Source organism: Cibotium barometz, chromosome 5, assembly GCF_041138505.1.
Source record: "Cibotium barometz isolate CiBa-2024 chromosome 5, ASM4113850v1, whole genome shotgun sequence".
Taxonomy (NCBI): Eukaryota; Viridiplantae; Streptophyta; class Polypodiopsida; order Cyatheales; family Cibotiaceae; genus Cibotium; species Cibotium barometz.
In genome coordinates, this window is record NC_141050.1 from 43,921,197 (window position 1) to 43,946,330 (window position 25,134).

Here is a 25,134-nt window from a genome sequence, read left to right on the forward strand (position 1 = left end):
GTCCTTGCATCGGAGATTTTGAACTATGTGATTTCTCTATACCAATAGTTATGGGTAGCATGGCTTCCCACTCTATGAAAAATTTGATAATGATTTCTCCTAGCTCCAAATCATTGGGCACTTTTATTTGCCATATGATACACCAAATAGCATGGTGATTGTGAAGAAATTGAGATAGGTCCTTGCATTGGTGGAAAATCTAGATAAGAATGGCTCACTTCTCAATCTCCACATGCCCACCATTGGTATTGAACTTGCTACACCTTGTTTGGGCATTTAACATCCCTATGATTTGCGATGGTGGATAATCTAGATAAGAATGGCTCACTCCTCAACCTCCACTTGTCCGGCCATTGGTATTGAGCTTGCTGCACCTTGTTTGGGCATTTAGCAACCCATTGATTTGCAACGCACCTAAAACATCATTGGTTTCTATGGAGCATAATATGTTATTACATACACTAGAATACAACTTCCCCTCTCATCTTCCATGTAGTTAATGATTTTTTTTCTACTTGAAAATCCACATACATTCTCTTGTGTACTCTACCTTATTTTCTGATCTCCTGTAGTTAATCCCTCACATACCTTAGTTGAATGAAACATGGGCATTGAAGGTGGACATGTGGCAGTAATAGATTGGTGGAGATCGAGCTTTCCACCATGCAAGTGGCAAATACAAGAATTAGATATGGTGAAAATGTTGTTAGTTGTCTAGGCCGGACGGACCGGTGGCTACTTGTGCCTTAGGTGAAAAAAAACTCGACATCCTAGTAAAATGTAAAAATCACAAGCAGTTTGCAGAGCTTCTATCTTTACTAATTGTGCACATGGGACATTAAATACCCACTCTTAGATAAAAGCAAAGAAAAATGGCTAACATTTATTCTTCAAATGAAATAATGGGATTACCTTTTAAATTTGATATTTGGTCTTCAAGTTTGTGAGGGTCTCCTATTCACTCTTTTTCATTAATTATTTTGTAAGGGTCTCCTATTGAAATAAAGTGTAAGGTTCTAATAAGTGCAATGTTTTATTGCTAAGGTTTATATGTAATTAATTAAAAAAGTCTCACATGTGGAATTATTAAAACTATAACAAGTTCTAAAATTAAAGTTTAAAAACTTAGTTTTAGCAAAGATTAGATTTAGAATTACTAAAAGAAATTGTCTAAAATTTAAGATGAAAAGAATCAGTTTTTGGAGATGAACATGGGAAACCTTATATATTATGTACAGATGTGCTTACACCAAAGCCCAAAAAGTGGGATCCATGGATGATAGATTACATTACATTTCGAGACAGTTTACTAGTAAAAACCACCTCCCTGCCTTTTCGGCTAGATGAAAAGCACAAAATCATTAGACTCAACAATAGGCTTGGCTAGGTGGATTTTCTTCCACATGGAAGAATATTTGTCGGTGTAGTTGGGGCAGGAAGAATATTTATTAGTGTAGTCGAGGCAGGAAGCTTCTTCATTATCACTATCCAAGGAGATTGGGTTGCTTTTGCTATTGAGCACATCATTTTCTTCTTCTTCTCTTTCTTCTTTAAGACCATCAGCATAGCGTTGTGGTTCTTCACTACCGAGACCACAACCATCCTTGGAGTACCTGAAAGGAACATTTTCAGAAAAGAAGATTTCATCAACGTCTCATTGAGTAACATACGGCATTTTCATGACTTTCCATAGTGTTGCTCTGTAGCCCTTCTCTTATACATGCCATTGCCTATCTTCGAGATTATCCAATTCGCAAATGGGGTAGTACTTCCTAGTACAAAGCATGTGCAACAAGGTCGACTCAAGGGTCGTACCACGCCTATTTGGTATGTAATTGTCCATGTACACATATGCCCGATTAAACAAGTTGATAGGCAACACAGAAACTTTGTTTTTTAAATCACCTTGCACATAAAGTGCATATTGCTCATACGCCCTTGTGATTTCTTCGACAATGACATTGTGGCAAAAGAATCTAAAGTGGGGTTTATGAAAATCATTCATACAATAGCCTAGCATGCCTTCATAAGTGTGGTGAATTGCCTAAGATCCTTACACATGACAATCCCACCCGCCGATGGTTTGGACACATCCTAACCCATGTACTTCTTAATGAGCTTGCCAATACTTTGCAAGGAGGATACCATGACCCGAACAACCATTTGAAAATGCACACGACTGAATGTTCCACCCTTTTCCAATGCAAAAAGCCCACTAATGAACTCAACACATATGAACTGCTCCAAGGGTTCCCAATAAACAAGATTCATGTCACCATTGCCCACACCGATGCTGACAAAGACTTCAAGGAGTTTTGTCTTCAAAGGAGTGTTCTTAACACTTGGGGTTGATGTGATGACAGCCTTGTTCTTCACAGAACGCAGATTGCCAAGCTGCTCTCCATCGAGTGGAGTAACAATACACGAAAAAGCATGCAGCGCAACAGTTGGATATGTAGAAGTTCTAGCAACATCCTCATGGGCCACTGCAACATTTGTAATATTGGCTAGAGGACACCTAGGACGCTTAGGAGCAGACATACCAACGCACAAAAAGCAACACACATAGACACAAATAGACATAACACACACAGACACAAATAGACATAACACACACAGACACAAACAAATAGACAAGATGGCACCCGGTATCCCAACAACGACAAAAAGCACACTGGCACCCTAGCAATTACACAGAAAGCAAGACGGCACACCCGATACCCCATAAACAGATAGAAAGCAACATGACCGACACCGACACACACACCCAAACCAACGAACTGCAACAGACAAACAGACAATGAAGTGAGAGCCAAAGTTATAAACGTGCCCACCCACACAATGAGCACGGTACCACTAACCACTCCCCTCATAACCAGAACACAAAGAAGATACAAAAAATCGCATGTTACCTTCATGCAACCCAATTGAAGACCACGAGCAGGCAACCTGACCGAACACCAATAGCCCATATAGAGGCCAAGTGAGCAGAAGCACGAGCACAAGGTAGGTAGAGGGAACCACAAACGTCCATGACATGCAAGGCAGACCATACATAGGCCCAATGAGCATGCGCACGAGCACAAGGTAGGCCGAGCAAACCACATACGCCCACGACATGCAAGGCGGACCATACAGAGGCCTGAAAAGATACAGGAGGGAAGAGAGCTTGAGCTCTTGCAAGCACACACACACACTCACAAAACCCTAATAGAGAACACACAAGGTGAGAGGCTGAAAATCTTCTTCTTCTTCACTCAACACTCAACACACCATATACAAGATACAATATGAAACGTACTCAACCAAATACATACACGGGTTCTCTATAGTGTGAACCCGACTAAATGAGCTGGCGCTATAACTATGCCAGTCTCTAGAATGGCTGTCACACAGCCTGTCATCCCACTGGCCGCATATCACCCAAGATCTCACCAACCATGCCAGTGGTGTAAGAGTGGGGCCTATCCCCCCAGGCGGGTCATCAGTGTCCACCGCCTCACTAGATGAGCTCGATATCTCAACACTCCCCCTCGAGCTCAACTCCATCTCATGTACACCAAGCAAAGCCCTGAATTTGCGGAGCTTCTCTGTACCCAATGCTTTGGTGAAGATGTCAGCTACCTGATCCTCTGTGCTGACATAAACAAGGTCAAGATCTCCTGCCAAGACCTTCTCTCTGACGAAGTGGTAGTGGACCTCTATGTGCTTTGTACGAGCATGAAAGACTGGGTTCTTGGCCAACTGTATACTGCTAATGTTGTCACAAGAAATAACAACTTGTCTATCCACTGATAGACCCAAATCTGCAAGTAGCTTTCTCAACCAAGCTACCTCACATGCTGCCATAGCAGCTCCTCTGTACTCGGCCTCTGTACTTGATAGAGCAACCGTAGGCTGCTTCTTGCTGCTCCAAGTCACAACAGCACTCCCCAAAGAAAACATGAATCCACTGGTAGATCTTCTATCTGAGATACTACCATCCCAATCAGCATCTGTGTACCCATGTACACATATCTCTGTCCCAGTCTCATAGAATAGTCCACAATGCAAAGTAGACCTCACATACCACAGTATGCGTCTCACTGCATCCAAATGCGGTTTCTGTGGAACTTGCATAAACTGACTCACCAACCCAACAGCATAGCTCAAATCTGGTCTGGTGATCGTCATGTAGATCAAACTTCCTACTATGCTCCTGTACATAGTAGGATCCTCCAAGATCTCTCCTGAATCTGCACTCAACTTGCCATTCTGATCCAATGGTACAAAAATAGGCTTACAGCCTGTCATACCATACTTGGACAACATGTCCAAGCCATACTGTCTCTGCAGTAATCCAATACCATGTGGTGACCTAATCACCTCAATGCCCAGATCCTTCATCTCGAACTTCTGTCTGAGCAAGATCTTTACATCAAGATCTCTGTATCATGGTCCCCCGTAATGATTAAGTCATCTACATAGATGATAACAAGCACAACTCCTCTATCACCATATCTCACATACAGCGAGAAATCTGCATTGGCTACATGAAAGCCAATAGTGACAAGATATTCAGAAATCTTGTCAGACCATGCTCTTGGTGCTTGCTTTAAGCCATACAAGGCTTTCTTCAACCTGCAAACATGCTCGGAGTGACCCACATCCTCATAACCAGGTGGCTGCAACATATACACCTCTTCTTGCAAATCCCCATGCAAGAATGCATTCTTTACATCCATCCGATGATGTAAAGACCATTGCTTTGACGCAGCCATTGCTATCACAACTCTCATCGTTGCCATCTTGGCAACTGGGCTGAAAGTTTCCTCATAATCAATCCCATATGTCTGCGCATATCCTTTGGCTACCAATCTAGCCTTGTACCTGTTTATGCTTCCATCACTGTTATGTTTAACTTTGTACACCCACTTGCATCCAATGGCTTTCTTGCCTTCAGGCGATTGCACTAAATCCCAAGTCTCATTTCCATATAGTGCATCCATCTCCTCATCCATAGCTTTCTCCCAACACACATTTCCAACAGCCTCATCAATGCATGTGGGCTCAACAACCTGCACAACCTTTGCCATATATGCATAGTGATGTGCCACATAACCATCATAGGTAAATCTCTGCACAGGATTTTTCACTCTCCCAGATCTTCGCAGCTTTTCATTCATGGCTTCCATAGCCTTCTTTACACCAGGTGTTCTCATAGCTGGGATCCCAAGCTCCTCATCAAGGCTCATATCTGAGCCACTAGACTCTCCATCAACATGAGAATGCCCTGCAGAAATGTCAGGCATACCAAGGGGCTCAACCACTTTCTCTTTTCCTTTATGTGATGTACTAATCACATTTGCAAGACTGGTATTATGACGCAGCCTGCCACTCCATGGTCTATCAACAGACCCACTAGATGAGGACTCTCCTGGTCCACTCAAAGACTGTGATTGCTGACCTGCATTCTGTGCAACCACACTTCCACTCACATCAGCCCCGGCAGCTTCTTTTTCAGCAGTATACCAGCTGCTCATCTCATCAAAGACAACATCCCTGCTTACCCTCAACTCACGTGTAGCAGGGTTATAACACCTGTATCCCTTTTGCTCAAGGGAATATCCAATAAACACACATTTTTCAGCTTTCGGATCCAGCTTAGTTCTCAGCTCATCTGGCACATGCACATATGCAATGCATCCAAAGACTTTCAGATGAGACAAATCTGGTTTTCTGCCAGTAAACCTCTCCTCTGGAGTTACATCATGTATGGCTGCAGTTGGAGTCCTGTTCATGATGTATACTGCTGTAGAAACAGCCTCAGCCCAATAGCAATGCGGCATATTCTTCTCTTCCATCAATGCTCGCGCAATCTCAGCAATGTGCCTGTTTTTTCGCTCAGCAACTCCATTTTGCTGCGGAGTGTATCTGCATGTGAACTGTCTCCGAATACCATTCTTCTTCAAAAATTCAGAGAACTCATTGGAGAAGTATTCTCCCCCTCCATCTGACCTTAGGCACTTGACATATTTCCCTGTTTGCTTTTCAACCACGTAGACAGACTTCCACCTTGTCATCATCATCTACTTACACCAATAGATGCAAGGGATTCCACAATACCTTTTATCTTCAACGCATAGTCATTCACAGACATGCTCTTTTTCTCCACAATATGAAGTTCATTCTTCAACTGTATCTTACGTGCCTTGGTATTTGTTTCATAAAGCTTTACCAAGGTGTCCCACGCCTCCTTGGGGGACTTGGCATCCTGAATGTGCCCAATCATGGTGTCCTGTATACTAATGGATAGCCAATACATAACCTTCCTGGCTCCTTGGTTCCAGTCTTTAAACTCTTTCACATCTGCAGCAGTCGGATTTATATCCGGTATCTCCGGTGCCTCTTCATGCTCACCTTCTATGTAGTCCCAATAGCCTTTTCCCATCAGGAAATTCGTCAACCTGAACCTCCAAGCATGGAAGTTATTCTTGTCAAGCTTCTCAGCCTCAATCTGAGTTATCCCATCATTTGACATCTTGCCAAACACACAATTTTACCAGAAACTGCACTCTGGTTTTTCTGCACAAACTGCTGTATTTTCTGCACAGCGGTACTGTAGTACTCTCAAATGTCACCAACAGTGACTTCAATGTGCATACTCTCAAATGTCACCAACAGTGACTTCAATGTGCATACATACACCCAATGGCAACTGTAGACCTCTTTGCAGCACCCACAGTGTCTGCACAGTCAATCTGTCTTCCTGCAGTTCTTAAAACAGAGTTCTGCAGAGAATCGATGACTTACCCGCAGTGCTCGAAATCGCCTGCTTTCTGAAAAACGGAGGTCCAGACGCGCCCGAAACGCGTATTCGGGCCGGAAATTTCAGTCCGATAGGACTATGTAGTTGCCCTATAGCTTTACTCCCGCGAAGAAAGCTCCTCAATTAGAGACCGTTTGCCGGTGCCTCCCGTAGAGCTCCCGACAAGGGTGGAGTCACCAACACAAATAGGGAAGAGTAGTTGAAGCTCTTACCCTCGTACCGCTTCCTGTGGTTCTCTTGCTTGCAGCTCAGCCCTTAGCACGAACCAGGCTCTGATACCATGAAAAGATGCAGGGGGGAAGAGAGCTTGAGCTCTTGCAAGCACACACACACACACTCACAAAACCCTAATAGAGAACACACAAGGTGAGAGGCTGAAAATCTTCTTCTTCTTCACTCAACACTCAACACACCATATACAAGATAAGAGTACTCACAATATGAAAGGTACTCAACCAAATACATACACGGGTTCTCTATAGTGTGAACCCGACTAAATGAGCTGGCGCGATAACTATGCCAGTCTCTAGAATGGCTGTCACACAGCCTGTCATCCCACTGGCCGCATATCACCCAAGATCTCACCAACCATGCCAGTGGTGTAAGAGTGGGGCCTATCTCCCAGGCGGGTCATCAGTGTCCACCGCCTCACTAGATGAGCTCGATATCTCAACAAGGCCAAGCGAGCACGAGCATGAGGTAGGCCAAACGCACCACATACACCTAGGTGGACCATAGAGAGGCCAGAGAGCACGAACACGAGCATGAGGTAGGCCGAGCAAACCACAGACACCCATGACATGCAAGGCCGTGCCTTGAAAAGAGGAGCCCACACCCCCACGTTAATAGCCCAGTGACCCTTGTTATTGCATGATTCGATGGAAATTAAAGTAGAAGGGTCCAAGGAATATTCAATGGAAATTAAAGCAAACAAAAAAGATTTTGGGCTCCTACGGGAGAATATATATATATATATATATATATATATATATATCGGCTCACAACACAATACCCCTGTCGCACAGCTCAATGGCATTGAACTCGGGTCCTCGCGATGGGACCAAACCTTTCTACCAATTCGCTGACTGCCTGTGTGCTGGGGCTCCTATCCCTTTAAATTTGAGGGCAGCAATTTTACATAGGGGAGCGAATCTTCGGTGCATCAATTTTACATTGGGGATCGAATATTCGACGCCCGGTTCCAGCCTTAGACAAAGTGAAGACGCCATGCGGACGGCTACCAAACTGTGACTACCGGCTACCAGCAGTCTGCAGTCCATCGTGTCACATGCGGGTACGCGGGGTTGGAGCAACGGCGACCGGGAGCAGCCAGTATAAGACATGTGGGCGGGTGGGTCAGCACTGTTTGAGGTGAAAAACTACTCTATACTCTACAGGGAGCGGTTTTTCGGCCATCCGCTGCTGGTGGATTTTTTATTTTTGGGGGACAAATGTTTAATATTATCTTTTTTCTTCACTTGCAATGAATGGCTTTGCCTTTAAAGTGAAATAAGTGCTACGGCCTCTCTACACACGCTTTGTAGTAGCAGCAGCAGCAGCAAGTTCCGACCTCTTCTGCCGTTAAATGCGATGCAAGAAGAGTGGTTCTTTTCTCTTTTCTTTTCTTTTAGGTCTCCTTTCCTTATTAATCCCATAAAATAAAATTGCCTCCCTTACTGCATTGGCCCCCGGGCCCTTCCCCGGTTTAATCCCATTAAACTGCCACCCTTACTGCATAAAACACACACACACACACCACCTCCTAGTCCCCACTCTCAAAAATCTCAACCCCCCCCCCCCCCCCCCAAGCTACCTTTGACTATGGCCCCCTTCCTCTCTCTCGTCTCTCTCCCTTCTGTTCATCCCTGTTGCAAACATGGACCTGTCTCATGCATTTCTACTTCAACATGCTTCCTTACTCTATCGCTTTCCTCCATCTGCCTGCTGGCCACCGCCATTGTAGTTGCCAGAATAGCCTCTTTTCAGCAGGTACTCATCAATCCCCTTAACTGTGCAATGGACAATGCATTCCCCCTATTTTCCTCTTGGGACCAGTAATCTGCTTACCTCTTCTATTACACATTTAGTTGGCATTTATACCCATCTGCTTGACATCGATACCCTGCTAACCACTAACGTCCATCTGCAGCTGGCCTTTTTATGGTGGTTAAGCTTTTCCTCATCAGATGAGCTCTCTGATCTGAGCTCCAAAACCCATCATGAATGTGCATTGCGTCGGCTTGAGAACCATCATCCTCTTAACCCTATTCTCATCTCTTCTACTCTTTTGCCAAACCAACGCAGCCAGGTACATTCTCTTTGATTTAGAGTCTGATTTGTCAAATGAGGGATCTCATTTATCTTCTCTTCCACCTAGTTCAAGGAACCCTGCTGGTTTACCTCGTTTCCGGGAAGCCCCGGCCTTTCGAAATGGTGAAGAATGTGTACCTTCTGAAGACTCCTTCCAATCTGGAGAGCTGTGTGATGCTCTCTCTGTGCATGTAGCAATGACATTGGATGTCACCTACATAAGAGGCTCTGTTGCAGCTATTCTGTCAATCGTAAAGCACGCCGCCTGTCCGGAGAATGTGGCTTTTCACTTTCTTGCCACTGGATCAGAGGTAGAGCTTGGTGAGATTATAAGCTCCACATTTCCTTACCTAAGGTTCAAGGTATACAGGTTTGATGAAGGCTTGGTGAAGGACAGGATATCAGCCTCTGTGAGGCAGGCTTTAGAACAGCCTCTTAATTATGCCAGGACCTACATAGCTGACATTCTACCACCTTGTGTGAAGAGAGTGATTTATTTGGACTCTGATCTTGTTGTTGTGGATGACATTGTGAAACTATGGGGGACCAAATTGGGTCCTCATCCATTGGGGGCACCCGAGTATTGCCATGCCAACTTCACCCAATACTTCACAGATAGATTTTGGGTTGATTCAACTCTCTCTGGGGTGTTTAAAGGTAGGAATCCATGCTATTTTAATACCGGTGTCATGGTCATGAACTTGGAGATGTGGAGGAAATGGGGTATTCTAAGGCCATTGAAGATTGGATGGAGGTGCAGAGGGAGATAAGGATCTATGACCTCGGGTCTCTTCCACCATTCTTACTGGTTTTTGCAGGGGATGTGCAGGCAATTGAGCATAGATGGAACCAGCATGGGCTTGGGGGTGACAATTTAGAGGGACATTGTAGGAGATTGCATCCCGGGCCAGTGAGTCTCTTGCATTGGAGTGGGAAAGGGAAGCCTTGGATAAGGCTGGATTCCCAAAGGCCTTGCTCATTGGATAGTTTGTGGGCGCCATATGATTTACTTCCGCAAAATCTTTCTTAGAAGAGGTCTACATGCATTGGAGCTGAAACATGGGTGATAATGTATTACATATGACGATTAGGTACATGATGAGTCGCAAACAGATGTGTCCAGAGGGAACCTTGGATGCGGGCTGTATCATCTCATACCACACAATTGGGTTCTCAACCAATGACCAGTCTGATGAAGAGCTTTAATTTGTATGGCTATGGTGCTCACATTTTGAATAGCCTGATGGTACATGTCTGCATTGCCTTGTTGCAGCATTGTGCCATCAATGCAATTCCGGCTCGTTTTTTGACACATTATGTGGCTACCAATGCGGTGCAGAGGAGCTTATATATACCCATTTGGTTCTATGGTTTGATCCCAGTTCTTGTGGGGCGATAATGCAAGTCTTGGCTACATACCTGAAATGAGCCACCCGTTGGCCTTGTATCACAATTGCACAGCTAAAGAAAGAGCTTTTTATAAGCCCAGCTATGCAGAATAATTGAGGTTTAATGGAGCAATTTATTGTCTCGGAGAGGGAACCTAAATAAGCTCACTATTGAATTATGAAGTTTGCCAAAGGCAAGCTAAATGAGAGTCCAAACGACATCTGAACCTTAATCCTGTTTTGGTCCAAACTCCATCTGTACCTTAATTCTGTTTTAGTCTTGTGTTTAATGCGCTATACAGCATGGTCTGGGTCTGAGGTAATTACTTAAATCAATGCCAAATAAGCCTAAATAAATCACAACCTTAATCAAAACGAGAAGGATTGCCCGCATAACCGGGTTTTGTAGTGTATTTTTCCCATTAAAGTTGAAATATTTCCCAGTTGAAATTCGGCATTACTCAAGGAACGATAATGATGCATTTTAATTATAGTCCCTGTTTTTGGGCGACTTTCAAACATTCGATTGGTTTAAAAATTGTAATCCCTATTTTTGAGTGCTAAATTCCAGTTACTCTCTGTCCCCCCAGCATGCGGCGGCCTTTCTAGCGGAGGCTCAATCTAGTTCTCGGTAGGCGGCATGCATGCGGAGCGCCATGCAAACTTCTTCTCAAGAGACCCCCCGGCGGAGCTCAGGACTGCCATCAGCACCCAAATCTTCTCCTCGAGCACGAAAGAGGGTGAGACCTCCTATGGAGCAAGAGGAATCGGAAGAGAAGCAAATCGAATTTCTGCTCATGGCCCTGCACAAGGACCTGATGGTCTCGCAGGGTCACCTAACTTCACTATGCATGAAGGAGGAGGCGGCCACGGGAATTCTGAGCAAGAAAATTGTGGTAAGATCTCTGTTTCCCTACCATTCCATCTGGTAAAGGAAAGCATGGAATCTTACCAGGCCAAGGTTCTCATCGGCCTGTGTCACGGTCCTGGACCCCTCTCTCTCTTTAGAGGGACACCCTGGTTCTCACCCAATGGCCCAAAACTGATAAGAAGCTCAATTTGGGTAGAGCTGCCTAACCTCCCCTCAACTGCTAGGATAGAGACCTCACCTGGACCCAAACCCACGATGGCATCCTCAAGCCTTAATCGAAATGGATCTCGGTGCCAACCTCCGAGAATCTCTTATCATCCACTAAGGGAGGGAGGATCTTTACATAAAGCAACCCATCATGTACAAAAATCTTCCAAATGCCTGCTTTTGCTGCAACAACCAGGGGCATTTCATCAGAAATTGCGGTCCTTGTCTCTGGTAAAGAGAGTGTCCCCCCCCTCAAGAAGGAAGCCCACGGGGACAATGAAGGATTCCTGCAAGTCAACAAGCATGGCCGAGAAACTTGTGCCCCGTTTCAGAATTCCAACACCCACAGATTTGTCCCCTTGCTGGTAGACCTCACTGATCCCACCCAACCTGAAGACAATTAGGATTGGGAACCGAGTGACGAAGACTTCGTTCCAAGCACCCAGCATGCAGAAGTCACCCCAAGGAACCTAATGTGTCCCACTCCCGAAGAAGAGAGGCTACCTAGTCTTGTTTCCCAGGGTAGGAAGCCCCTAGATAGTGGTCAAGCGCTTGAGTCCAATAGCTTCTTGCCTGATTGTTAGATTACCGTAGCACCACTACGGGCGCTACCACAGGAGGGGATGGCCTCTGGCTCACCACCATTTGGATTGCCCCTCATCTCCCAGGCTATATAGTGTGTGTGGCCCATGACTCCGCATGGGCGTCCTCTCCCACTGCACCCCGGGTGGCCACGTCCTCGGCGCTCCGATCGAGGCGTTGACGCTAAAGCCTCGTCTGGCCATCCGGTTTGCCGTCGGTCACAGGCGTTACAGCCTACGTGACATTACTCCCCCCTTAAGAAGAGTTTTCGTCCTCGAAAACAAACTGGGGAAACCTCTTGGAAATTGCACTACGGCGTTCCCAAGTAGCTGCCTCCTCATCCTTGTCTGTCTATTTAACAAGTACCTCCTGGTACACTTTATGTCGGGTTTGTCTGTCACGATACTCTAGAATCTTTTCAGGTTCATGTGGTATCTTTGGTGGCTTTATCAAGTCCACCAAAATCTCTGGAGAAACTGCGTTCTCTAACCTGTGAACTAATTTTTTCAGTTTACTGACATGGAAGACAGGATGGACTTGAGAACTCTCTGGTAACTCAAGTTTATATGCTACGTCCCCGATCTTCTTAAGGATTTTAAAAGGACCACAATATCTCGGAGAAAGTTTATTACACTTTTTCGTTTTCATGGTTTTTGACTGCGCAGGAACCTTGAGGAATACAAAGTCACCTTCTGCAAAGGTCACCTTTCTACGTCCTTTATCCGCATAAGTTTTAGCGCGATCTTGAGCGCTACGAATGCTCTCACGTGCGGCTCTGAGCATATCATTTATATCTTCAAGAAAATCCTTGACAGATGGAATCTTCTCCTTTTCTAGGCCTACAACCGTCGGAGATCTCGGTTGGAATCCATACATTAACATGAATGGTGTAAATCCAGTCGCTGAGTGTTTGGAGCTGTTATAGGCAAACTCCAATAAGGGCAACTACTCTTCCCAATTAGATTGTTTCTTACTAATATAAGAACGCAACATATCCTCTAGAATTTAGTTAACTCTTTCAGTTTGACCATCAGACTCTGGATGATCTGCCGTACTCATACTCAGAGTAGTATCCAACTTTTTGAAGACTTCCCTCCAAAAATGACTGTTGAACTTTCTATCTCTATCCGACACTATATCTGCGGGCAAGCCATATAGCTTGTAGAGATGTTCAATAAAGAGTTTTGCCAACTCTGGCGTTTTAACAGTTTTCTTCGTGAGGGCGATAAACTTTGCCATTTTAGTTAACCTGTCCACTACCACCCACACCGAGTCATTCCCTCGACTCGTCTTGGGTAAACCGGTAATGAATTCAATGAAAATGCTTTCCCATTTTCCCTGAGGAATCTTTAGCGGATGGCGTAGTCCTCCAACCTTAAGACGTTCGTGTTTATTGACCTGGTATTTATTGCATTTCAACACATAAGTCTGGACGTCCTTAAACAAACTAGGCCAATAAAACTATCTTTTTACTAGTGCATAGGTCTTCTGAATTCTGGGATGACCCGCACTTGGACTATCATGACTTTCTTTAAGAATTTGGACTCGAAAGTTACCAATAGTTGGTACACATACTCTGTCCTTGTAGAGTAAGTACCCGTCGTCAATGGAGTAATTCGCATATTTCTCTCTCCCTCGACGAAGTTTATCACTCCTCTTTTGAAGCCGTGGCAGTCAAAGGTGATGAAGGACCTACGTCAGAGCTCTCCGGCTCCAAACTATACCCAGAAGACACGACTAGTCTCTCCGGACTAACTCTCACTTCCCTTCCCGTTGCACCTTCGGCCAGTCTTTCCGGACTAGCAATCCGTGCCAACGAGGGAGGTGGTCGCGTCTGTGAAGAAGTGCGTACGCGTACAGCGCGTCAGACCTCTGTAAAAGATGGATCGTGCTCACATAAACCACGTAGTGACTCCAAGAAATCATTCTTGAAGACTGTGAAACTAAGTTCATTAATCTGTGGCATGCGACTAAGTGCATCTTCCACCACGTTATACTTACCTTTTTGGTAACGTATCTGAAGGTCAAACTCTTGTAGAATCTCCATCCACTGAGCTTTTCTACCCTTCAGTTTACTTTGACTTGAAAGCCATTTCAGACTTTCATGGTCCGTCCGGACTTGAAAAGAAGCACCATATAAATAGTGTCTCTATTTTTTCAATGCATGAACTATCGCTAGTAACTCTCGCTCGTAAGCCGAGCAATTACGCTGCGCGCGATGTAACTTTTTCATGGTCCGTCCGGACTTCAAAAGAAGCACCATATAAATAGTGTCTCCATTTTTTCAATGCATGAACTATCGCTAGTAACTCTCGCTCGTAAGCCGAGCAATTACACTGCGCACGATCTAACTTTTTACTCTCAAATGCAATTGGGCGTCCCCTTTGCATAAGTACGGTCCCAATGGCCTCATTACTAGCGTTTGTTTCCAAGACAAACGGCTCATTTGGATCGACAATAGTCAAAACAAGTGCACCTGCTACGGTCACCTTGAGCTTATCAAAGCTCTTCTGTTGAATGTTTTTAGTTTTTGATCGTAACTGGTCAGTCAACGGGACTGCGATCTTCGCGTAGTCCTTCACATATTGTCGGTAGAACCCCGATATGCCAAGAAAAATCTGCAGTTCCTCGAGATTCTTCGACGTTGGCCATTTAAGAATAGCCTCTACTTTTTCGGGCTCCATCCGCGTACCATCGGCGGATATAATATGGCCAAGGTAGTGAATTTCTATTTCAAAAAATTCACATTTGCTCTTCTTTGCAAATAGTTTGTGCTCTCGCAACAACTCGAACACTAGACACAAATGTTCTGTGTTCTTTTTGTGTCTTACTGTACATAAGAATATCATCTAGAAAAACTACTACGAATTTTCCTAGATATGGATGTAAAATATTGTTCACGAGCGTCATAAACGTCGCTGGAGCATTGGTTAGCCCAAATGGCATAACCAAAAACTCAAAATGCCCGAAATGGGTCCTAAATGTTGTCTTCGCAACATCTTCTGCTTTAATTTTAACCTGATGATACCCTGATCTCAGGTCTACTTTTGTAAAGTATCTCGATCCATAGAGTTGATCAAACAACTCATCCATGCGTGGCATTGGATACTTGTTCTTAATCATTATCTGATTAAGAGCCCTATAGTCTATGCACATCCGCATAGATCCGTCTTTCTTCTTTACCAGAAGAATAGGCGATGCCCACGGACTTGAACTAGGCCGAATGAAGCCTTTGTTCAAATATTCCGTCAATTGTTTTTCCACCTCCTGTGCTCGGAGTGGCTTAATCTATAAGAAGGTTTGCTTATAGGTTTTGATCCTGGCATAACTTCGATGCCATGGTCTACTTCTCTAGATGGTGGTAAGCCATCTGGCAAATCATCAGGAAAAACATCCTAAAATTTCTCTAATAAATTCATTAAAGTATCTATGTACTTTTTCTTTAATGTCTCTTTCACCTTGGATTTTTTCTTGTTTGAATCGCATGTATGCCAAATAAGGTTTTCAAATAGTGGGTCTCGTCCAAGGCTATTTTGTTTTTCTTGTTTGTCTACGCAAACATTATCTACAGTTTTATCTACAAAAACAGAATTTAAAAGAGGGTAACAAGCATATACCTCTGCTATCTGGCCTCTGCGGACCGCTGTGCACAGCTCCATGGAGAAAATAAGTGGTGTGGCAGGAACAGTACGGTCACCCTGCAGGGTAATGACTCTACCTCCATGCTCAAAACGTAGCGTATTATATAGGTAACTCCGAGCTAGACTAGGGCCCAAGCCATACAGCCACTCCCTGCCTAGATATACGTCTGCTCTGGATAAGTGCATAACCTGAAAGTCAAGCGGAGCCTCGTAGTCCTGCATAGATAATGGAACCCCCAATACTATGGTATTCCATACCGTTTTGTCATACCCGTTGGCTAGACCAATAGTATACTCATGATCGCTCTGGGTCTCAGTCAACCCCAACTTCTTGACTAACGAGTAGTTCAAGAAGTTGTGGCTAGCTCCATCATCGATAAAAACTGTGACTCTACGGCCACCTATGGTGCCATACATGCGCACTATGTCATGCAGACCTACAATAGGCTGCCACATCGCTGGTGTCACCGAACAAGTGTGATGCTCATCACAATTGACACACTGTCACCTCTCTGAACTCTGCGCGGAACTGAGAGAGAGTCTCTGCATTGTATGCAACTGTCTGGAGGATTTACAATCTCTTTTGGGCTCGTTGCCATACGTGCTGGCTTTAAGCTTTGGACACTCAGTCTTCGTGTGCCCTACATCGTTGCAATTAAAGCAGCGATTTTCCTTTCGCGCTTTAATATACTCCTCTTTTTTTTTGGACTTTGCTGTCTCTTTTCTTCCTGGATGGTCGCGGTTTTTTGGACTTCGCTGTCTCTTTTCGTCCTGGATGGTCGCGGTTTTTTAGACCAATGACCACATCCTATCTCCTTGCTTATCACTGCGGAACCCTTTTCTTTTAAGGCCTGACCTTCTCTTCTCACTATCCTCGGTCCTGCTCGAACCACCACGCGCACTACGGTGCTTGATGTCATCAAATATCTGCGCATACTTGCCTCTGCTAAGTCTTTAGGCTGTAAGGACTCTACGTACTCAAGGTAATCATCTTTGAGGCCTCTTTTAAAGCCTCGCAATGTCTGAAATTCATCGATCCCCTTTAGCTTAAGTACTATTTCCCTATAATTTGAGATGTACTGAGTCAGGGATTTGTTCTCCATCGAGCACTTGTCCCATAACTCCCAGCTTCTCTCCACCTCATTAACAGGCAAACTCTTATCGAAACATCGTTTCAAACTCCGTCCAAGTGGCAGGACGAGTTATCAAACTCATCCACCACTTGTACGTTTTGCCGGTTAAAATGAGAGGCTAGCCTCTACGGACTGAACCCGGCTAGGTTGCTGTCGCAGCGCGTGCAAGTCTGACCACTAGAAACATGTTGACCGAGTCCTTGTTTCTCTCCTTCTCCTTGCCACCAAAACTAGGCGGCTTCAAATCTTTCAATAACGACGAAGCTATCTCTACGGACGGCCTTGCAGGCGCATCGGCCTGTACTCCAACCACTGGCGAGGCTACGCTCATCCGTGCCACAGGAGCTCGTCTATCACGAGGAGTCGGAGTACTAGCCGAGGCGGCTGTCAGTGCATCTAACCGTGTGGAGATGCTCTGTAGCATTGTGACTAAGTCAGCCTCAACTTTACTCATATTGTTCAGTTTTGCATTAAGATATTTAAAAAGTCCACTAGAGAGCTCCGTCTTTGTCAGGACGTCGGCAGGGTCCAATAGGTCATAATCGTCGTCGTCGTCATATTCCAAGAGGTCCTCCTCGGTCCCCTCGACGACGTCGATGTTCATGTCATCTGGCTCATCGGCCAGAAAAGGGTCATCTGCTACTGCGGTCGCTGTGGGCTCGCTGGGTCCTAAGGCAGGGTCAACAGACGAGGAGGGCGCTAGCAGATCACGCGTGATCGACGAGTGCATTCCAGACCACCGGACAACGGTCGGGCGTATACGGCCTGACAATTCGGTCGGGGTCAAACCTGTGACCGAGGACAGGAGACCTGAAAACCCTAGAGAAGTAGAAGGCGATGGGGACACACTATGCCTAGCAGACATATTTTAATTCTTGCACAAATAAAAATGCAAGAACTCAAAAATTACCAAAAAAAACGCTAATAAAATGAGTAGTGGTGGAGAGAGAATAGTCACCCCCCTTATGGTCGCTTGCGACTGTCGTCGACTGTTGATTTGTGTTGCGCTGCGAGCCTCTACAAGCGTCGCTACTCCGAGATGCTCTGATCCGAGAGAAAGGTGCCTGCAACTCATAAAAAAAATGATTTCCCGTGGGAACCTGTGCCTGAACAACCCTGGAGTATCCCTTTACTTCCAGGATTATCCCTCCACTGCCGTCGAGAGAGAGGTGTTCGTTTGATTTTAAAAAAAACAAAATAAAAAATAAAAAATAAAAACAAAAATTCCTGGCTGGCCGCCGGCCAGCACTGGCCTGGCTGGCTGCCTGTGGGTCAGTAGCACCAGGTAGCTGGGCAGGCCGCCGGTTCCTTTACAAGGTTCGCTCCATAGAGTCGGCAGCACCAGACACACACAGTCGACTCTTAGCTCCCCACAGCTCCATACACACACAGTCGACCCTTAGCTCCCCACAGCTCCATACACACACAGTCGACTTCTCTTACAGAGAATTAAACACAAATTAACAAGCTCCAAAGTAAAAAACAGAAATTGCTTACCTGCGATTTTTCGCTTGGGTGTGTGTAACGGAGAGAGAGAGAGAGAGAGAGAGAGAGAGAGAGAGAGAAAATAGAGGGAACCTTCCTTCCAGCTATGGCCAACCTCTTCTCCTCCACGACTTCTTGCTCTAGGACCTTTGGGATAAGGTTATCTCCCCAAATTTGATTGAGAGCCAATCATTAAACGACTGGGTCCGCTTCGCACACCACTCGCGATCCCGACGCCAAGCTTTGATACCAATGTTAGATTACCGTAGCACCACTACAGGCGCTACCACAGGAGGGGATGTAGCCTCTGGCTCACCACCTAGCCACACAGAGGAAGAATGAGGATTGTCCCTCATCCCCCAGGCTATATAGTGTGTGGCATGCCGTCCACACTAGCCTGGCCGCCCATGACTCTGCATGGGCGTTCTCTCCCACTAAACCCCGGATGGCCACATCCTCGGTGCTCCGGCCGAGGTGTTGACGCTAAAGACCCATCTGGCCATCCGGTCTCACAGGCGTTACAGCCTGCGTGACACTGATACTCCCTCCTCATCCCTTTGTCTTACCCCCCAAGAGCTTGCCTCCTCAAAAAGGAGAATCTCCAAGGTTGGTGCAAGTTTTGAATCACCGACACTGGTAGAAAAGACACACGTGGGTAGTGTCAAATCCCCACGGATCACTTCGTGATCGATCTTGGTTTGAGACTCGAATCTTGCAAAACAAACGAACAAACAAACAACAAGGGGGTGCAGGCCTGACTCACCTCCCAACCATGATAGCCGTGGGTAAGCCCACAGTCTTGGCTGTCCCCACCGAGCCACGAGCTGAGCTAACTAGGATGACGTATCGACCAATCTCCTCCTCGCGACGTCCCATACCGCCACGAAGCTGTCCTCATGGGCCTCGAGATCGCTGCCAGCCTCGGCTGCGTAAAGCAGGTAGACGTTTGCACTAGATCCAGCTCCAAGACCCTAGAGCTCTCACAAACTCGCGAGATTCTCTATATCTCAATAACTAACCTTGGCCACCCTTTTATAGGCTCTTGGTGTGAGAATCCTACTGTAACAAGTGATTTAGGTTGAAAACCATACATAAGCATGAAAGGACTAAACCCTGTACTCGTATTCTTAGTACTGTTATAAGCAAATTCTAACATAGGAAGATAATCCTCCCATGAACTATGTCTTTTGGTGGATACATATGCTCGAAGCATATCCTCCAAAATCTGATTCACTCTTTCAGTCTGGCCATCAGATTGAGGATGATCTGAGGAACTCAAATTCAAAGTTGTTTCCAACTTCTCAAAAACAAATTTCCAAAAATCACTCGTAAACTTAGAGTCCCTATCACTGACTATGTCCTGTGGTAACCCGTACAGTCTAAATAATTGCTCGATAAACTGCCGTGCTAATTGCATAGCTGTAAGTCTTTTGGGTCGCTAAAAGTCTAGCCATTTTTGTCAACCCAAATAGAATCGTGGCCTTGATGTGTTCTTGGCAATCCGGTAATAAAATCCATGGAAATACTTTCCCATTTATTACCTGGGATTTGCAAAGGATGCAACAACCCAGCCTGTCTAAAGCGTTCAGCTTTATGTGCCTGACAAATCTGACACTTGAGAACATAACTTCTACATACCCTTTCATCTTTGGCCAATAAAAAGTGTGTTTCACTAATGATAACGTCCTGTGTACCCCAGGGTGTCTAGCAGAAGGGGCATCGTGACACTTCTTAAGAATCTTGGACCTAATGTCCGGGATCTGTGGTACACAAATTTTGTCATTACGGAATAGTAAACCATTCCAAATCATCCCCACTGGCCTCCTACAGCCTGAATAGTAGACTGCTCAGTCATTGAGTCTTGGTCAATCAATGAGCTCCCGTCCTGGATCTTCTGCCAAAATGGACCAAAATAACTATCAATCTTGCAAAGCTCTCTCAATGACTGAAATAAGTCAGTAGAAATCTCGGTGAACGACAAAGTATTCACCTCTCTAATCTGACTAAGCGCATTTGCAATACTATTCATGGCCCCTTTCCGACGATAAAGGATTTCAAAGTCAAAATCTTGCATTAACTCTGCCCAACGAGCTTTCCTGCCTCTCAAATCATCTGCATCACACACATACTTGATTGACTGACGATCAGTCAATACCACAAACTTGGAGCCATATAAATAATGTCTCTAAACCTTGAGAGCATGAATCACAGCATAAAGCTCTTTCTCAAGGGTTGGCCAACGAGATTGAGTGTCGTCTAGCTTTTTACTTTCAAAACCAACCGATCTACCATCTTGAAATAGAGCAGCCCCAATAGCATAGTCACTGGCATCGGTTTCAAGAACATAAGGCCGACTAGGATCAGGCAATGCTAAGATAGGTGCTTCCTTGACTTTATCTTTCAAAAGTCTGAAGGCCATACCCAAATCGTTATTCCAAGTGATAGGCTGATTTGTGATAGGCTGATTTGACTTACGTCCACGACCTTTCAATAAGTCGATCATCGGTAGTGTGAGCTGAGAGTACCGTACAGATTTTCGAAGAAAAACAACAAAACTGAGAAAAGAACGAAGTTGTTTCACTGTTTGTGGTATAGGCCAGTCCAGAACCTTCTGAACTCGGTCATAGTCAATGCTCAATCCATCTCTAGTGATCTTGTGTCCCAAGTAAATGATGTCGATCATAAAGAACTCACATTTACTTAACTTAGCATATAGTCGATTCTGTCTTAAAAAAGATAAGACAATCGTGAGGTGTCTGACATGATCCTCAAGAGTACGAGTATAGATCGAAATATCATCCAGGAACACCACCACAAATTTTCCCAAATGTTCACGAAAAAGATCGTTCATCATTTGCTGGATCATTTGCTAGAAAGTGGCTGGAGCATTGGTTAACCCAAAAGGTAATACGAGAAACTCGTAATGGCCATACCTAGTCCGAAAGGCGGTTCTTTCGACATGCCTTTCATGAATACGTATCTGGTGATAGCCAGTACGTAAATCTATCTTCGTGAAATATTTCACTCATGCTAACCGGTCAATCAGGTCATCTGATCTAGGGAGAGGATAACGGTTCTTAATGGTCAGCTTGTTCAATCTCTTGTAATCTATACACATTCTCCAAGTATTGTCCTTCTTTCTCCTAAGCAACACAGGTGCACCCCAAGGTGATTTACTTGGATAGATATGGCCCATCCTTAAATAATCTTCGAGTTGTTTAGCCAACTCATCTTCCTCGGGGCTTGGCTCATCCAGTAAGGTGGAATACTAAGAGGATGAGCACCAGGGATCAAGTCAATATGATGATCTACTGCCTGTTCAGGTGGTAAACCCGATGGTGGTAGGTCCTTAGGAAATACGTCTTGAAACGAATCAAGTATCTTCTGTAATTCTTTGCTTTGAAACACACTTAATTCATTCACATCAATGGAAGGGATGAGAAAAGAAGAAAGTGGAATCAATACACGATGGAAAGCGGTATACAAAGAAGAATCCATGATATTTTCAAAATCAATTGTATTTACAAGAGGTCCCTGAGAGGGATGAATACAATCACCTAAAATACTATACAGGGTGTTCTTATGCTGAAAAGGAAAAATATGACTAGACCAATCTATCTGGACTTCAAGAGTCTTAAACCACTCAATCCCTAATAATAAGTCTACATTTTCCAGATGCATTACATAGCATTCCAGAGTATCTTTGTAGTCCTGAATCTGGATTGGAAGCATCTCCACCTTACGATCCCAAACTTGCCTTCCCACAGGTGGACGTTCCTCATAGGTATGGTCTCGCTGAGTGTTGTATCAAGACTCAATTTTTGCACAAGTTGTAGTTAACAAAGTTATGTGAACTCCAGGGTCTAAAAAGTTACGGAGTATGCCAAATGCTTGTATGGTTTACTCATCTGGTGTGGCGAAGAGGGCAAGAAAGGTGTGTATATTATGAACAAGCTTTGAGGGGATTTCGAGAAGACGGCTATGGCTGTCTCCATGCATTCAAATTGTCAAGAAGATAAATCTTCCCATGTCAAAGGAATGTGAAGAGAAGGGGACACCCACCTCTAGAACAAATGGGTATAGAAGGGGAACCCACCTCTAGAACAAAAGGAAAGAGAAGGGGACACCCACCCCTAGAACAAAAGGGAATAGAAGGGGAACCCACCCACGTCTAGAAAAAATGAGAAGAGAAGGGGACACCTCTAGAACAAATGAGAAGAGAAGGGGACACCTCTAGAACAAATGGGAATAGAAAGGGAGCCCACCCCAGGGGAGTGAGTCCTTAAGCCATCCAAGGGCCCAGAACCAACATAACCACTCGTGGAAGATCCACCTCAAATGGATGATTTGAAAGAAGTGTTGCAACCCGAACATATATCTTCCACCACAAAGAAAGAAAACGTCCACGATGAGGACAGATTTTGAGAAGTTACCTTGTGAAGTTCAATAAATATTCAAGAATGGATACAAAGTGGGCGGATCTAGAGTTCTTTTGAGGATTACCCAAAGATCTTAAGGGCTTTTGAGAACACTTCCACTTGAGGACAACTAACTAGAAATTGAGGGGAGATCTAGTGCATCAAAAGAATGTTTCTCTTTGTTGGTCTCAGAGAAACTTTGTGCTGATGAAATTCATCCCAAAAGGGATAAGAATGGCACCTAGTGCAAAGAACTGGTTTGTGCATACATATGTTGCATGCAGGATCTTCTATGTGAATGTCTCATGGATTTCGTGCATGAATGTGAAGTTTACATGTGGCCAATGTCATGTGACATGTGACTGCCTGTGTTTTCTAACATCTAATGGGTGTATGGTCTTATGGCAGATTCATGTAGGGCAAAAAATAAGGAGCATATCCTATGGTCAAAGTAAAGATGGGTTGGCGAATCTTTCTTTGATTGAAGGTAGAGTCTGTAGGAAACATTAGTGAATGTTTGAAAATTTTTAGAATGTATGCTCATTTTTAGTGTAAATTTGGTGATCTTTCCTCTAAATTTTACCCAAAATGCTAGCTTGGGCTAGTAAAAAAGTCACCATTTTTAAGCTCTAAAATATCCCAATACTTTTGGAAAATTAGCTTTTGGGATAAATTTTGCCCCTAAGCTTTTCCTTGGACTCACGAGGAAAGAATCTCATGCCACGGAACCACTCTAGAGATGGCATAAGCTGGGGAGAGTCCTGGCTGATATAGATTCCTATGTGTTGAGGTCCTCGAGTACACTTGCAAAGCTGATGAAAGTTGGAGCAAGTGTATTGGAAAAAAGAACGAAAGACGCGGTGAAGTCATGTGCTTTATATAGACAAAGATGTTGAAAAGACAACCAAGGTGCACACACTAAACTACAGTTTAGGGCAACTGTAGTTTTCAAGGAGGGGGTATGTTACTAGCTTATATAACGAAGGTAGTAACAAAAACCCTATTTTTTACAAAAACCCTAAAAATGCTAGACCCCAATTTGCTTCTCCACTTAACCCTAGAATACATTTTGGTCATAGTTTACTTTGAGACACCCCTTGGTTTACATTTTCTAGTTAGAAGTTTCAAGTCCAAATCTTGAAGTGCAAAAGGGGGATTCAAACCACTGAGGCTAGAGGATTAAATTCTAATTACTACATTCTTTTTAATAGCTAATAGGGCTTTTTTTTTCAATGGATCCCTACTATATCTCCATGATGCTCTACTTTACTTTTTTGGCTAGTTTACTAACGGAGTGGAGAGTGTCTGCAATCCATCGACTAGAGCTTAGTTTGGAAATCTACCCCCTCCCCCTCCCTTTCCTTGCTTGTGGTGCATCAACACCTATCATTAACCTCGTAAGCCCTATTTTCTTTGAATCAAAGATCTTCCCCTTAGTTGTGTTGTGGTGAATTTTGCCATAAATTCATCATCCCCCTCCTCCCTTTCCCTTTTCCCTCCCAAGAGGGAAAAAAAGGGCTTACCGAGCTATTTCTCTCACCACTTCTCACTTGAATTCTTCTTCGGCACCTTTACCACACTCCAAAACCCAATAACCTAATCCGCTCCTCCCAAATCCCTCCACTTTCCCCTTCCCCAGAGTTTTGGATAAGCTTCCATTATGGAAATGGGATTGTGACGGGGTGACCAGACTAAGATGTTTTTTCCTAGTGATCAAGTGGTTTTCTCTTAGAATAGAGGGCATAATTCATGAAGAGAAGCCATAGGAGCTTGAGGAGGAGGAGGTGGTTGTGGTGGTGGTAAAAGGAGAGGAAAAAGGAGAGGAAAAGGGAGCAAAAAGAGGGAGGTAGGGGTTGAATGTTCGAAGTTCAAAGTTTGGCTCATTATTAAAGGAGGTTTGTTGTTGTCATTGGAACTCCCTTTAAACCTCTTCTTAGACAATTTTGGCAATGGTAGGATCTTAAGGTGCTTTTTTAGTTCTTTGTTAGCGTCCCTCGGTTGGGAGTAGTTTGCTTTAGCGTGGTTGTAGCTTTGTGATGTTGAAGTGGAAAGGTAGTTATGGGATCTTTCCTAAGATTGAGAGCTTCCTTTAACCATAATTGGAGTTGAGGAATCCAAGAAGCAACCAAAATTGAGAAGAAGACTTGAGGGAAGCTTATCTTCAAGATTTTGTCATAGAAAATCTTGATGATTGAAGGTTATTCAGTCGCAATTCAAGAAAGCAAAGGAGAGCATTAGCACGAGCAAGTTTGTAATAGAAGTTTGTGAAGTTTAGAATTTTGATGGGCTTG

General features: G+C 44.4%; 1 pseudogene; it reads left to right on the plus strand.

Moving 5' to 3' along the window:
- The first annotated feature begins 8,616 nt into the window (after positions 1 to 8,616).
- On the plus strand, positions 8,617 to 10,756 carry LOC147638534 (putative galacturonosyltransferase-like 3 pseudogene; annotated as a pseudogene).
- Positions 10,757 to 25,134: the final 14,378 nt, after the last annotated feature.